Raw genomic sequence first — 14,663 nt, forward strand, 5'->3', positions numbered from 1 at the left:
CATGAGCCTCCATTTTTAGGTCATGAGTGATAAAATGCTGTTGGTTATACCTAGGTGTTAGGGATAGAGGGTGATGCTTCATCCTCTTTTAACCTGACTTAAGCTTCCAGATTACAGTATTGTGCAGCTACATATTTCCTTCAGTGAAAACTGAAATGAACTGGACAATGAAAAGAATCCATCGTTCAACCAAAATGAAATTTAGATACTCATTCCATAACCTGTCAGGAACTGTCCATCACAGCTGATGATCTCTGTGTATAAAAGCTGCCATTTTAAAAAAATTTTCTAAGAACATGAAACAAACATTGTTTTACATATTGACTTATCTCCAGACTTGAAGGAGGCAGACGACAGAAACATGATCTAGTTTCTATTCTCTCAAAAAGAGAAAAGTAAATTTTTCTATTAAGACATGTGTGTGTTTTTTTCATGGCTGTTTTCTGACATTTTAACAAAGGGATTATTTTAAAGAATCTCTCTCAAGTGACCATATTTCTCAAATAGTGTTTCCAACCTAAGCTTGTTTTCTATGATATTTCTCTTCTACCATGGATGGTGCTTTAAATGCATTAACTGCTGAATCTACATACACTCTGTGTTCTTTTCTTTCTGTCCAAGTTACAGTGCTTTATAGATAACTTCAGCATGAAATCTTGCCCACTCTACCACAAAATGAAAGACTAAGAAAGCTCCATAAATATTGAGCTAGATCTGAGATCAAATGACCAGATCCAATTTCTGAGGGGGACCAATACAAATTTTTAAAAGGCAGTTTTGTGAATATAGACCCAGTATTGGCTGAATTGGCCCCAGTGACAACTTGCTTGATACTAGTATGTGAAAACATTTTTTTATTTCCAATTTTAATTTCTTGGCCTGACATTAGGTTTATTTTTATTTAGAAGAGTAAATGTTGTTATCTGCATGACATCTTTTGTGTTTTTAGAAGCAACTTATGGCCCCAAAGTATTTTGTATACAGTTTTCCAGAATATGACGTCAATTATGTTAGCTTTAATTTTACAGATGAATGAAATTGAAAGGGGTAGTTTTTTTTATTCCATGGGGAGGTTATAGCCACTTGAGGATGAGAAGTTCTAAAAGATGTGGTTTGCCAAAATAACTGCCTTTGAAAAAGCTGTCTAATTTAGAAGCCAAACTTTGTTTGAAGTAAACTTGGCTAACCTCAATTATATTCCGGTCTACAAATTAATATTTATTTTAAAATTCAATGAGATAATCAGCCAGGGCAATTTATAGGCAGATACCTGCCTGTATGAAAAGAGAAAACATCCAGTTTAAAAGAAATAAACTAGCTTAAAACAGAGCATCTTGGTTTTGACAATACATTATTTTTGTGTTTTATTGTAGAGAAGAAACAGCATGAAAGCATGTTGTAACTTATCTTTTTCAATTTATTCAAGACTTTGAACTATCCAATATGGTTTGGGGTTTTTTTTTTTAAGCCATGAGCAGATAAATATAGAATGATAGCTTAAGTTTAGCATTTTTTTTTGGTACTTTCCAAAAACACTGAGTCTAATTCTCCCAAGTAAAAAGCTGTGACCTGGAAGAAATTCCAGCTTCCACAAGTGCCTGAGTTATTCCCAAATAATACCTTGTGTGTTTAAAGAATGTTTTCCACTTCTAAAGTCCCCCCAAATCAACTAATATCCAGAGTAGAAAAATAACAATTAGCAAATTAAATAAATTAGATTTTTATTTATCATTGTAGTTACAAGCCTGATTAGTCAATAGTTTTAAAATTAAAATGTTCTCACTTCCATCTTTATTAAAGTCATTCATGCTTAGGAAGAATCATTTAAGTCTTTGAACTTCTCACATCTTTTACTTCCCAACAGGGACAGAGGTTCAGCCAATACCTGTAATCAAGGCATAGTCTCACTCAGCTTTCAGGTTCTAAATACTAGACATGTATAAAGAGACCCCAAAGTCATGAAACTCCTAATTGTTCTTCACGGTTGCTCTTGTTAGATTTTCTGCCTTTAGCTACAATGTTGTATGTGGTATCATTCTCTTCAAAGCCAACAGTATTCCTTTACATCAGGGGTTCTTAACCTTCTCTGTTTATGTGTGTCATAGACCCTCAGCAATCTGGTGAAATCCATGGACCCCCTCTTCAGAATTATTATTTTAAATGTATAATATAAAATATGTAGATTATAAAGGAAAAAGTTATATTGGAAATATTTTTAAAATATGTTTACAGATCCCATGAATATAGTCATTAAAAGTTTACTAAACAGTTCAAACATGGCTTTTTGATTCCTTTGACTCCTAAAGCCTAAGGCTTTTTTTCATCCTAAGTAAATTTTGTAATTTTCATTCTCAAGAAACAAGTACTGGAGGAAAATTGGGAGATGCTGAAATTGTGCCTCCATTGCCAATAACTGTATATTTTATATCTGTAGACTTAACCTACAGAAGTTGCATTGAGTTATGATGAGAGTTCTCTAAAACTATACTTAAAACTGAAATAAAAACTTTCCTGCTTGAGGCCCCCAGAGTAATTAGACATCATTCAGTGGCTTTCAAGCAAGCCAAATACCTTCAGAAGTCATTTGGGCACATTTTGAAATGCTAATTAAAAAAAAAAAGAAGTCGAATTTGCATTTACTCTTTTGTCCAGGTGATGAAAAACATCTACCCTAAGGACAAAGTAAGTGTCCTTTTTTAACTAATTTTGGAAAAATTTTTGATGAACAGAAAACCAATCACCTGCATAAAACATGAATATCTCTAGAATTCAGGCAAGGTTAAAAAAAAATACAGTTTGCCTTCCATCCTGTGTCCTTGTTATAATTTGCATTTCAGAAACTGTAGAAAATCCACCGGAAAATACCTCATCAGCAGTGCAAATTTACTGCTTAAGGAGAAGGAAATTGTCCTGGTGTGCAGATAATTGCAAAAGTGTAATGACCTTGATAAAAAACCCTGTATAGTAGAACGATGGATAAATATTATCACAGTTTTTACTAAGATATATTTTAATTTTTATCCAGAATGTAGAAGTATGGGAATTTTTTAAAGAGAGGGTGATCTTCTCTCTATGTCAATCCTTGCTTTGTAAAGTGAGGATTGTGATATATGGTTTTACCAACCAGAGACTCATCTACTTGCAGGAACTCTAGTATATTGATGGAAAAGTTTTTAAAGGCAGTGTTGTGTTTTCACAACCAGCATCATAAAGTTAAGTCACAGGTTTCTCTCTGCATTTAAAATAGGATGTGATTATCCAAAATCCTACCTGTTGACAATTTTTCAGAAACACACCTAGTGCTTAAGCAAGTCTGAATAGGACAAGTCTTAGTCAGAAGATTTGATTTATCATCTTTGCCACAGTTAACCCATTCAGAGAACCTGGGAATATCAGTCCCACTGGGTGTAGACAACTATGGAGAATCAGCTGGACTAGATTTTTTTCCCATTTCTTTGACTTATGTACACCAGGCCTGGTCTTTTCTGAAAATGAAGAATTTTTATGATAACGTTGCATTGAATTGAGCATTTGCCTATAGCACTGACTTGTCACCAAGATTTCCTATTTTGGATCATAATTAGGAAATCAGACTGCATTTTTCATAGTTCCACCAAACTCACTACATAATACTTCTTTTTATTTAAAAAAAAACCTTCTAGAAGTTGAACATGGATACCTACCTGCACAATCAAGATCCAAACAAAAGCTCCATTCTTTCATTCATTTGAGAAGCATTCATTAAGCACCTACTGTGTGCCAAGCACTGACCTAGACAGTGGGGCTATAGAGGAAAACAAGTAGGCCCTGCCCTCAAGGACCTTTATACTCCACATCATGAAGGATACAGAGCAAGTTTTCAAGCTTAATCTTTAGAAAAGTTTATTGGGGTTTTTGTTTGTTTTTTACTTAAGAGGACCTCAACTCCCGAACTCCATTAAAAGTTAAATATATGTAGATCAAAACTGCAACATGAAAAACTCCTTACATGGTGAAATGTACTGAACTGCATGATTCTTCCATCAATGATTATTATGGTTAGCCTTAACTTTTATAAAAAATACATTTTTCAATATTCATTTTTACTAAATAGGGAAAAAATGATTCCCTGTGAAACTTAAAAAAAATACTTTGTGAATTTTTTCTAAGTTTCTACACTTTGGGGTATCATGATATTTCTTTTCCCCTCCCCACTGTTCGTCATTCATCTGGGGCTGGGTTTTTTGTTTTTTGTTTGTTTTTTGCAAAGCATTGAATTTTTGTCAGAAAGTTAAAAAAAAAAAGACCCTTGGGACAAGAGAATAGAAGTACAGAAAGAAAAGAATTACAGGGTGGCTTTCTATTCGTTTACCTATAGCTGATGTACTGTATGGTTTATGTTTACAGAACTTATCTGATTTGCCTTTGTGAAGTTACCTAAATGAATGATAAAATAGGTCTGATGGACCATTTGACTGTTTGCCTTAGTACTCTATTTATTTTTCTTCTTTTCTGTCCTTTTCAATAATTCAGGCTGTATTCCAAAGCTGTATAAACACAACATTCTCTTTTGCAACCCCTTAGTGCAAGTGTCAGAGCCCAAGCCTCCTCTGAAATGTAATTAAAATCCAGGATCCTTAAGACACACACAAAAAAATTCCCATGAGCACAAGTGATCTACAGGGTCTATAATGTAGGCAGTATCTTTGTATCTGTACCAGCCAATCGGACATCTTTCTGTGTTCCTATTTGAATTTGTGATACCATAGAAATATAGCATGTCAGAGCTCAAAGGGACATCAGAGGTCATCTTATCAAATCTCCTCATTTTACAGAAGAGGAAATTGGGGTGCAGACAGAGGAAATTACTAACCAAGGATAACACAATTAATGAAAGAGCTGAGAATAGAATCCCAGGCCAGGACTCTTGTCATTATATTATGCTGCCATATCCTATATTTAGGAGTCAGTAACTAAGGTAAAGTTTCATTTTTGTCCTAGAGAATTCCTGCCAGGGCTTTCTCCCATATGAAAATCATTATCTATAGTGTATGCATTTCTACACACTCTTATTCCTCTATCTAAATGTGTAGTTGCAATAATTTCTGCAGTGTAATATTAATAGAACATTTATTCATGTTTCTGAAAGATATATTGAAGATATACTGAAATTCACCTTAGTTACTGACACCCTCATAATATGGTAGTGCCAGTGAAAAACATTTAGTAGCCAACTTGCTGTTGGTTTTGCTGCTCTTGCCCAGAGTTGGTAGTATAGTGATAGTATATATCTAGGTCTAAGAGAGCTTTTTTTTCTTTTTCTTTTTAATTAAGCACAATAAGAATGGCATGAGACATATTAAGGGAAATCCATTGTTGATGTCTAGTTTCAAAGAAGAGTCATTAACTTTGCCTAATACTATTAATAATGTGCTATGGAAATAAGTGAAGAGAGGTAACATAATGTAGTATTTTACATTTATGTATTTTTTAGAGGAATAATATTTTTCTAATGAGATAACATATTCTGTAAACTTAGTTTGAAAACACTGCATTCTTGACAAATGGAATCATTTCCACCCCACTATTAGGATGACAGTTTTGCAGTGGGCTTTACAGAGCTCACCCAAGCCTTGGGTTCCAGAAACAGGTTCACAGATACCTTTGTCAGAGAGATTATTGACCCTGCCTTACCACTAAATAAAAACAGGTGGTGGGATTGTCCATAGAATGACAGAGCTGGAAGAGATCTCAGAGATCATCTAGTCCAATCTCATTTTACAGATGAGGAAACTAAGACACATCGAGGTTAAATGACTTGCCTAAGTCACCCCAGTGGTGAACATCAGAGCTGGAGTCCAAATTCATGCACTGGTCCAGATTTAGCATTCTTTTCCACTGTAGCACTGTTTTCAGCCAACACTGACCAAAAGATAGAATTTTTTCATACCTAGCATTAGATCAGATAACATTTTTTAAAAATAATTTAATTATACCAGCGGTGGTATCTCATCAATTGATCCTTTGAAAGAATTAATAACTTCCCAGCAGCTATGGATATCTAATAGGTTAATAAAGTCCAGGAGGGATCCGAGTCAAATTTTCTCAATGATTTCAGGAATAACAGTATAGTTGAAGTTGAATGAAAAAATCACTATGCTGTATTTTGTTGGCATTTCAGAAACATCTGTGTGCCTAAGATCTGTCCATAAATGCATAAAACGACAAAAGCTACAAATTACAGTATCCTGATATTCTGCCTTATAAATATCAGTGGAGAAAGAGAACATATTTAAAACAATAGAATAATTCTTATTCTCCATATATGAGTGATTTCCAACCTGTTGTGAAATGTACCCCAAAGCTTTCAAATTCATTCTTTCTGCTGAATGTCACCATTCCTAATTGCACATGTCCTTAGTTTTCCCCAGATCTTCCCCAGGTGCAACATCATAGCTCAGTCAACACTACCTATTAAAAAAAAAAAAAACACGAACATTTAAAAAAAGTTGCCTACATCTCGCATCTTTACACAGTTTCCAAGCACAGATAGCTTTCTTCAGACCTGAGGAAACTAGACCCTAAAGGATGCATTTTGCATTTAGCCCTCTGAATCTCCTTTGAGGATTTAGATTTCTCATTCTTAGTCACTGCATAAAACAAAACAAACAAACAAAAAAGGGTGATTTAGTAGCAGTTAGTATTTTATCTGATCAAACAAATAGACTCCTCAGTTGGTTTCAGAAAGTTACCAGAAGTCTAGCTAACAAGCACTTATTAAGTATCTGCAATAAGTCAGGCACTGTCCTAAGTGCTGGAGACACAAAGAAAGGTTTTAAAAAAGAAAAGCCAGCGCTCCCAAGGCATTCACAGTCTAATGAAGGAGAGAAGCCCTCCCATGTCCTGTCCAGTTTTCTCTTGTATGTCATTTGGGCTCTTTTCAAATAGGTCCCACTCAAGATCAGCCATTATTTTGGATGAGCACCTCTGTAACAGAAGCATCTGTGCAACCAAAGTCTAGTGAGAGGAGCACCGTGCAATTGTCCATAAGAGCTGATCTCTAAAAGCCTGCTTTGTCTTAGAGCAGGGAAAGCATCTCTCAGAGAGAAAATGTGTCTCCTTGGTTTTGCAGCAGCTAGCAACAGCTCATGCAGTAGAGGACAAAGCATAAGTCCTGGTTAGAACAAAAAGAATCCAGTGGAGTGAAATGATGTTTCAGAAAATGGAAAGAAGTTCCTATTATTTTATGGTTGGTTGGTTGCTGGGGTTTGGTGGGGCAAGGGAATGGAGGGGGTGCATATTTTTCCTCTTCTCAAACTTCAAACCTAGATACATTTGGTTCTTACAGGGGTTTAAGAAAATGTTGTGTAAAATGCAGCTTTACACTGAATGTAGGTTGTCGATGGAAATTTTCAGCTTTAGCTGCTCATTTTGGGTGAGCCTTATACATGTAAATAGATCCACTTTTGTTGGGGGAGGGGGGAAAGGGGACCTGTTGTGCTCACACTGAATTAGAATTTCTGGGCTAGCTGCTGAACTTTGTAACCTGAAGCATACATTGACTGTTCTGTCTCCTACAGATTAATAACAACAAAAAAAGACATCAGAAATAACACTGCCAGAGACAGTCAAACTGTAACTGTGGCTTCTCTCTTTTCCTCTGTACAGTATTAATAGAAAATAAACTGCCTTTTCACTGCACCTACCTCTGTGTCTCCGTGCTCAGATTCTTTTCAGTTCCCGCTTTGCCAAGATCTTCTGTATTGGGGTGACATGCTGTAATGGAGAAGGCTGTTCAGTAAACAAATAAACACTAACAACTGTTCTGAGTTCATGTTCTGTACTGACTGCTCCATGGCTGGTAGCTTTCACCCAGGACTACTAATTCACCTCACTGCTGCTTTCTATCCCATCCAGCCCCAATCTCTTATTCTATATATGTCTGGATAAAGCCATCCCTTTTCTTCTCATTTAAAGACTTTGCCTCACCTTAAGCACTTAGCACATTCTTCAGGTACTGAGAGTTTCAGTAAATCAGGACTAAACCTTGAGACAATTTACTTAGGTAGGCAGTCCCCTTGACGTTTCTTGTAGGGAAGTCTCTGTGGGTGTCTGGATTGAGAGCTATAGCACTTATCAAAGTGTTGGATTTTACTATATATTGACAGGTAGCGATCCTCAGTATATCTCTGTCCTCCCATCCCCTTCACTTTGGGAGTTAATAGCCACTGGGTTCTTAGTGCCTAAGGCATTGAGGTAGATGGTACAGTGGTTAGAGTACTGGACTTGAATCCTGCCTCTTACATTAATTGTGAGACCCTGGACAAGTCACTTAACCTCTTTCATATTCGGTTTCCTCATTTGTAAAAGGAAGAAGTGGAACTCAATGGCCTTCTAAGATCCTTTTCAACTTTAAATCAGTGACCCTATAAACTTTTGTTCAAACAAGACAGATTTAAACTGGTAAGCTAGATTTGGACAGAAAGAAATTGAGTCCCCTGGAACGGTCGTCCTTGCTTTGGGGACCACCTCAGTAAGCAAAACTGTAAAGCTGAGGTGTTTTAGGTGCTTCCAGCCCTGACAAAAGGGGCTAAATTGGGGGTTCTTAACCTATTTTTGTCATGAAATTCTTTGGAGGGCTGGTGAAACCTATGGAATCCTGAGAATAATGTTTTTTAAATGCATAAAATAAAATGTATAGGATTATAGAAGTAACCAGTTACATTGAAATACAGTTAAATGCTTCAGTGGATAAAGTGCTGGACCTGGAATCAGGAAGACCTGAATTTAAATGTGGCTTCAGATATTATCTGTGTGACCCTGGATAAGTCAATTAACCCCTTTCTACCTCAGTTTTCTCATCTGTAAAATAGTAACACTAATTACAACTACCTCCCAGAGTAGTTGTGAAGTAATATGCACAAAATGCTTTGTAAACCTTAAAACACTGTATAAATGTTAGTTATTATTAGAATCATCATCATCATTAAAAATATTTTTTAAAATACTGATGGACCCCAGGTTATGAACCCTTGGAGACAGACCCAGCATACTTATGGTGAAGTTCCAAGGTTCTACAGAAAGAAATGCAATGAGACAACAGTCCCTCCAGTGAGTGATAGACAGTAAAATAATTTTTAATTCTTAATCACTGAATAAAATGGGGAAAGGGTGATCTAATAGCAATTAGTATTTTATCCGATCATACAGATAGACTCTTCTGTTGGCTCCAGAAAGTTACCAGCAGTGACCAGGTGATTACCTCTGGCTGAATGGCATCCTTGGGTTCATTACCCATATATCTTATAATTGGTTTAAAATTCCCCTTGCACATCAGTCATGACTCCACTTTCCTTCAAGTTAACTAGAAAAATAGGATTTCAATCCTCCAAGAAGGGGGAATAGGCCTAGAAACAGGCCATACCAAGTCATTTGCTAATTAAAGAATGGCACTGTTGGGCAAATCAAATATATGGAGAGGCTTACTACTTTTGTTTTTCAGTCTTTTCAGTCCTAGTTAGTGTCTGAAGCCAAATTTGAACTCAGGTCTTCCTGACTCCAGAACTGACACTCTATCCACTTGGCCACCTCGCTGCCCCGAGGTGTACCCTAGGGTGGAACAAGATAAAGTTCTTGTGGTTTCATGAGTTTCCAGCTCTGCTTAAATGCTAATTGTTTAAAGAGTGGGGACAACATTTTAGATTTTAAAAGAATACAGAACCAAGGAGCTGAGAAAAGGCATCCTGGATGACTTAGTTGAGTCAGACAAAGGGAATGATAGACTATTTTAAAATTGCTGGAAGGACGTTTCATAGTCTGCTTTTATCATTTTAAACCTTCTTTTCTCTCAGGAAGTCCTTTTTTATCTCTAACTTTAAATTTTGCTCATATTCAATGTATAGCATTTCTATCAGATTTCATGCTAAAAGGACATAGTGGAGAGAGTAATGCACTTGGAGTCAGGAAGACCTGAATTTGAATCTTACCTGTGAACGTGGGCCACCTCATATGACCTTCTCTCAACCTCAGTTTCGTCATCTGTAAAATGGGGATAATCATAACACCTACCTCACAGATTTGTTATTAGGATCAAATGAAAGAATCCATGTAAAATGTTTCACACTTAAGTGGGTTAGGTATGTAGTCAAAACCATTCATTTTAGACATGAGGAAGCTAAGCCTCAGAAAAGTAAAATGATCTTGGGCAAGGTCACAGAAAGTGGCAGGACTGGGGCCTCAACTCCAGTTTTCTGGCCCCAGAGTCAGTGTTTTTACTGCAACACCAAGCTGTCACCAGTCTCCCCTACCACCACCACTCTCAGCCCCATAAATGATTAAGAAAGATCCTTGGAATATGGAATGCAACATGGAATTACAACTATTTGATAAATCAGTTATTCTCAAACCACAAAGATCAAAAGTTAACTTCTCCTTTGTCCCAGGCCTAGGATTGTAATGGCATAGATTCAGAGCAAAGAGGGACCACGGACGCCATGTAGTCCAACTTCCTCTTTAGACAGATGAGAAAACTGAGGTCCTGAGAGGTTGTCTCTTGCCCGACTTAACACAGATTATATGGATCAGTGGCAGGATTTGAACCCAGGACTTCTGACTCAAAATCCAGTGCTCTTGCCTCTACACTAAATATAGTAAAGTCAAGAGGATTTTTCAAAAATTGGACCTGTTATTTTAGTCATATAGGTCAGAGGTTCTTCATCTTTTTTTGCCATAGACCCCTTTGGCAATCTGGTGAAGTCTATGGACTCTTTCTCACTATGCCATTTTTAAATAATTAGGAGAAATGCTAAATTTCAGTTAGAGGTTAGTGAAAATAAAAATGTAGTCTTTTTTCTCCATCTTATTTCATGGAGTGCCCTCCCCCTCCCTAAATGTATCCGAGGACTTGGACCCTGGGTAACTCCCTTTAACCAGCTGCACGTTAGTATAGTCTTGGAAGAATTGTCTGGGGCACTGAAAAGTCAAGTTACTTGTCCAGGGTCACAAAGCCAGCGTGGGTCAGAGGTGGGTCTTGAAGAGAGGTCTGCATGACTGCAAAACTATCACTCCTTCTACTTACCCTGATACTCTATCCATTAGGCCTCATTGAGGAGCTCATCATAAAACTGAGAAAGAGAGAGAAAGTACAGGTTTTTATTCCAAGGCTCATCTAGAAAGTTGTTGTTGTTCAGTCATTTCCAACTCTTCATGACCCCATTTGGGGTTTTCTTGGCAGATGCTGAAGTGGTTTGCCATTTCCTTCTCCAGCTTATTTTACAGATGAGGAAACTGAGGCAAATAGGATGAAGTGACTTGCCCGGGGTCACAAAGCCAGTAAATGTATGAGGCCAGATTTGAGCTCAGGAAGATGAGTCCTTTTTGACTCCAAGCCCAGCACTCTGTCCACTGTGCCACCAAGCTGCCTCATCTAGAAAATTCCAAGTGTAAAAACAATTTTCTTAGCCCTTTCCACCTTTGGCAACCTCCCAAGGGACTGTTGCTCACTGGATTCAACTTTCTAGATGGCAAAAGGTCAAACTGTGGTACTTCATTTACTTCCAGGTTGTTGATTAATACCCCACACTGCTTCCTGGTCAGCTCCTTAGGCTAGGATTTTTCATTCCTGCATCTAGCACCCTGCAAAATGTCTCCTTTATTAAATAAGGTCTTCCCCGCATTCACCAGCCCACATGCAACTGACTTCTCCTGATTTCCTCTAACAGTTGCTATGTCTTGCACAAAGGCTGGCACCATTTAATATCACAGACTCATAGAATAATAGGCCTGGAAAGTATCCAGGTCCAACCTTTTCACTTTACAGATGAGCAAACCGAGACCTAATTTTTCCCACAGTGGCCCAGTGGCAGAGCTGAGCCTAGAACCCAGGCCTCTTGTCTCTTAAACTGATTTACTTCTCCTCTATCACAACAACAAAGCCAGATGTTTTCAAAAAATCCTCTCTGGGTCCATTGAATATTAAACTTTTTTTTGCTGGTATTCCCACATCATGGTTTTCCATAGCTACTTTTGTCCCTCCATGTACCAAATGCTTCTTTCTCTATTTTTATATGTGAAAAAATATCTTCAAATGCCTTTTAAAATTTTGTCCACAAATGGCATTTGTTTTTAGTAGGAAAGATGTAGGCTTACTACACTAAGAATTTCTTCCAGTTACTGTCTGCCTGTGTATCCACTTCTCATTTTTAGGGTGTGATGGCTTCACGTTAACATATCTTAAATCCACTTAGACATAAAATCAGAGAAAGAGAGAAAATTAATTGTATGTCTCCACAAAAGGAATAAGAAGAACAGGGACGTAGATTCCTTGAACATATTTTACTGACAGGGACACAAGGTCTAACAGAAGATAGTACTTTTGTAAAGCCTTGTTAAAAGTACGATTGATTTTCTTGAGATTCAGACTTCTCTGGAAAATGTGTTACTTATCGTCACCAGAGATGAAGGCTTTCTCATAACCATTTCTTTTATGTTTTTATTATTTCTAATCTAGTCTTGTGATTTTGTTAGGATAGGAGATCCTGGTGTGGAAACTGCCTCCACCAATGCACATTAGCAACTCAAATAGACTTTGAAAGTTTTATGGACTCATGAAGGGACTTCCTGGTGATCACAGAACTAGTATGTGTAAGAGTCAGAACATGAACCCAGGTCTTCCAACTATAGCCACCTTTCTGTCTACTAGATGAGTGGTTTTCAAAGTGTGGTCCAGGGACCCCTGAGGGCCACTAAGAACTTTTCAGAGGATCCCTGAGGTCAAAACTATTTTTATAATAATAGTAAGACATAGGCAGCTAGTTGCACAGTGGACCTGGAGTCAGGAAGTCCTAAGTTCAAATGTGGCCTCAGACACTAACTAGATGAATGATCCAGAATAAGTCACTTAACCTCTGTCTGCCTCAGTTTCCTCATCTGTAAAATGCTGCTAATAAAAGCACCTAACTCCCAAGGTTAGGATATGTGGATAAAAAGAGATAATATGTATAAAGTGTTTTGCAAATCGTAAGTATTCCATAAATGCTAGCAATTATTATTAATAATTTCTAATATGATACATTTCAAAAGATAGAACTCACACAGACAAAAAACTCTTTGGGCTTCTCATTAATTTTTCAGAGCTTAAAAAGGTAAAGGTGTAAGTTTAACTGTAAGTGTTAAGTGTAAGAAGTTTGGGAAACACCGTACTAAACTATGTATCTTCTCACTTTTAAAGTTATTAAATTTGGGTACTATGTTCTCTTTTTCTGGGCCAAAATTATATGTGCCCAATGGACCAGAACCCTCTAGTCTGGGGACCCAGAACTTTTCATAATTAGTGTCTTTGAGCAGGTCCCAGTTAATCCCTAGAGTTGAGAGATGGGCCAGGGAAGGAGAGGGGGTGAGGGGGAGGAGAGAGAGAGAGAGAGAGAGAGAGAGAGAGAGAGAGAGAGAGAGAGAGAGAGAGAGAGAGAGCGCGTGACAGAAAGTTCAGTAGTTAAGTGGGAATTTTCTGTCCTTTAGAATATAGCCTCAGGTTGTCCTTAAATGAAAGCATACCTCACACTGAAATACATGGATAGATTCAAAGGCATCTCCTAGATTAGAAAGTCTTATTGATGCTTGCTTTCAGCTCACAGGTTCAAAGTGAAAACCAGATCAGATCTGGAGTGAGCTTTAAAACATGCCAGTCTTAGAAGTAGTGAACTGAATATATCAACCATGAAGTTCAAATTCTTACTTAAAGACCTCCAATTCAGACAAAGCAATAGTAACAAGTTTTCCAGCTGAACAGCTGTCCCTGGCCAAAAAACTCCTTGATGAAAAGCAGATCTCATTGGCTTCTGCTGAGCTATAAGAGTGATTTTATGGGGCCAGATGTGAATTTCCAGACAGATGGTAGAAACTCAAGCAGCACACAAATACCAAGCCTACTTACTCATTGTGCCAAGAACCTAGCAAGGCTGTATTCAGTGCACCTGGAAATATGCAGCTACTGTTGTTTCATCGTGTAACTCAGACTTGAGAGTATGCGTGATTGCTGTTTGAATACTCTGGGGATTAGTAAACAAGAACAGTAAATACAGCAGGCTTGGTTCACTCACAACTGGAGAAATAAGCAGCCCATAGGGGTGGGAATAGTGGAGGAGGGACATTGCTCACAAGACCTCACAAATGTGACATTAGTGTTAACTTTCCATCTACTTCTATTTTCTTTTCTATTTAATGAGCTTTAGACACCCCAAAGACCAAGTCGTTCCTGGGTAGGCATTTAGGTAAGCAATATACTCTTTCAAGGAGCAGCGTGGTGTATTAGAATAAGCACTGACCTGAATCAACAGACTTAGGGACTCAAGTTTCTTCATCTGCAAAATGGGAAGACTATTACCTTACGCTGTAGCTGTGAAGATCTAATGATCTAGTTTGAGAAAAAGTGCTTTGAAAGCTTCAAAAGATTAAAGCAATGTAAACTATTATTATAATAGGATTATGCATCACTGATTCCGGAAATTAAGTGATCCTTGCTTATAACCTAAAAGAATTAATATTTCTCAGAGGCCCGGGACCCTAGGGAAATAGAGGCAGTGTGGCATAGTGAATGAAGGGCTGCCCTTGAGGCCAGGAAGACCTGGGTTCAAGTTCTGCCTCCAACGCATACTAGCTCTGTGACCATGGTTTAAGCATTTAATATC

The 14,663-nt window shown here is 37.5% G+C and overlaps 1 protein-coding gene and 1 long non-coding RNA gene across 2 annotated transcripts in view; one reads left to right on the forward strand and one right to left on the reverse strand.

Annotated features, from left to right (window-relative positions):
* LOC110198225 (PALM2-AKAP2 fusion protein) overlaps window positions 1-14,663 on the forward strand; it is a 267,027-nt gene that overhangs the window by 730 nt on the left and 251,634 nt on the right. The gene's annotated exons all lie outside the window — the stretch shown is intronic.
* LOC110200843 (uncharacterized) overlaps window positions 6,315-14,663 on the reverse strand; it is a 61,380-nt gene continuing 53,031 nt past the window's right edge. The window contains exons 3-5 of the long non-coding RNA XR_013486020.1: window positions 11,057-11,102; window positions 7,682-7,755; window positions 6,315-6,446 (exon numbers count right to left, since the gene is read on the reverse strand). This is a non-coding gene — a long non-coding RNA (uncharacterized LOC110200843). The remainder of the gene's footprint in view (window positions 6,447-7,681; window positions 7,756-11,056; window positions 11,103-14,663) is intronic.

Source organism: Phascolarctos cinereus, unplaced genomic scaffold (assembly GCF_003287225.1).
Source record: "Phascolarctos cinereus isolate Bilbo 61053 unplaced genomic scaffold, phaCin_HiC Scaffold_4;HRSCAF=312, whole genome shotgun sequence".
Lineage (NCBI taxonomy): Eukaryota > Metazoa > Chordata > Mammalia > Diprotodontia > Phascolarctidae > Phascolarctos > Phascolarctos cinereus.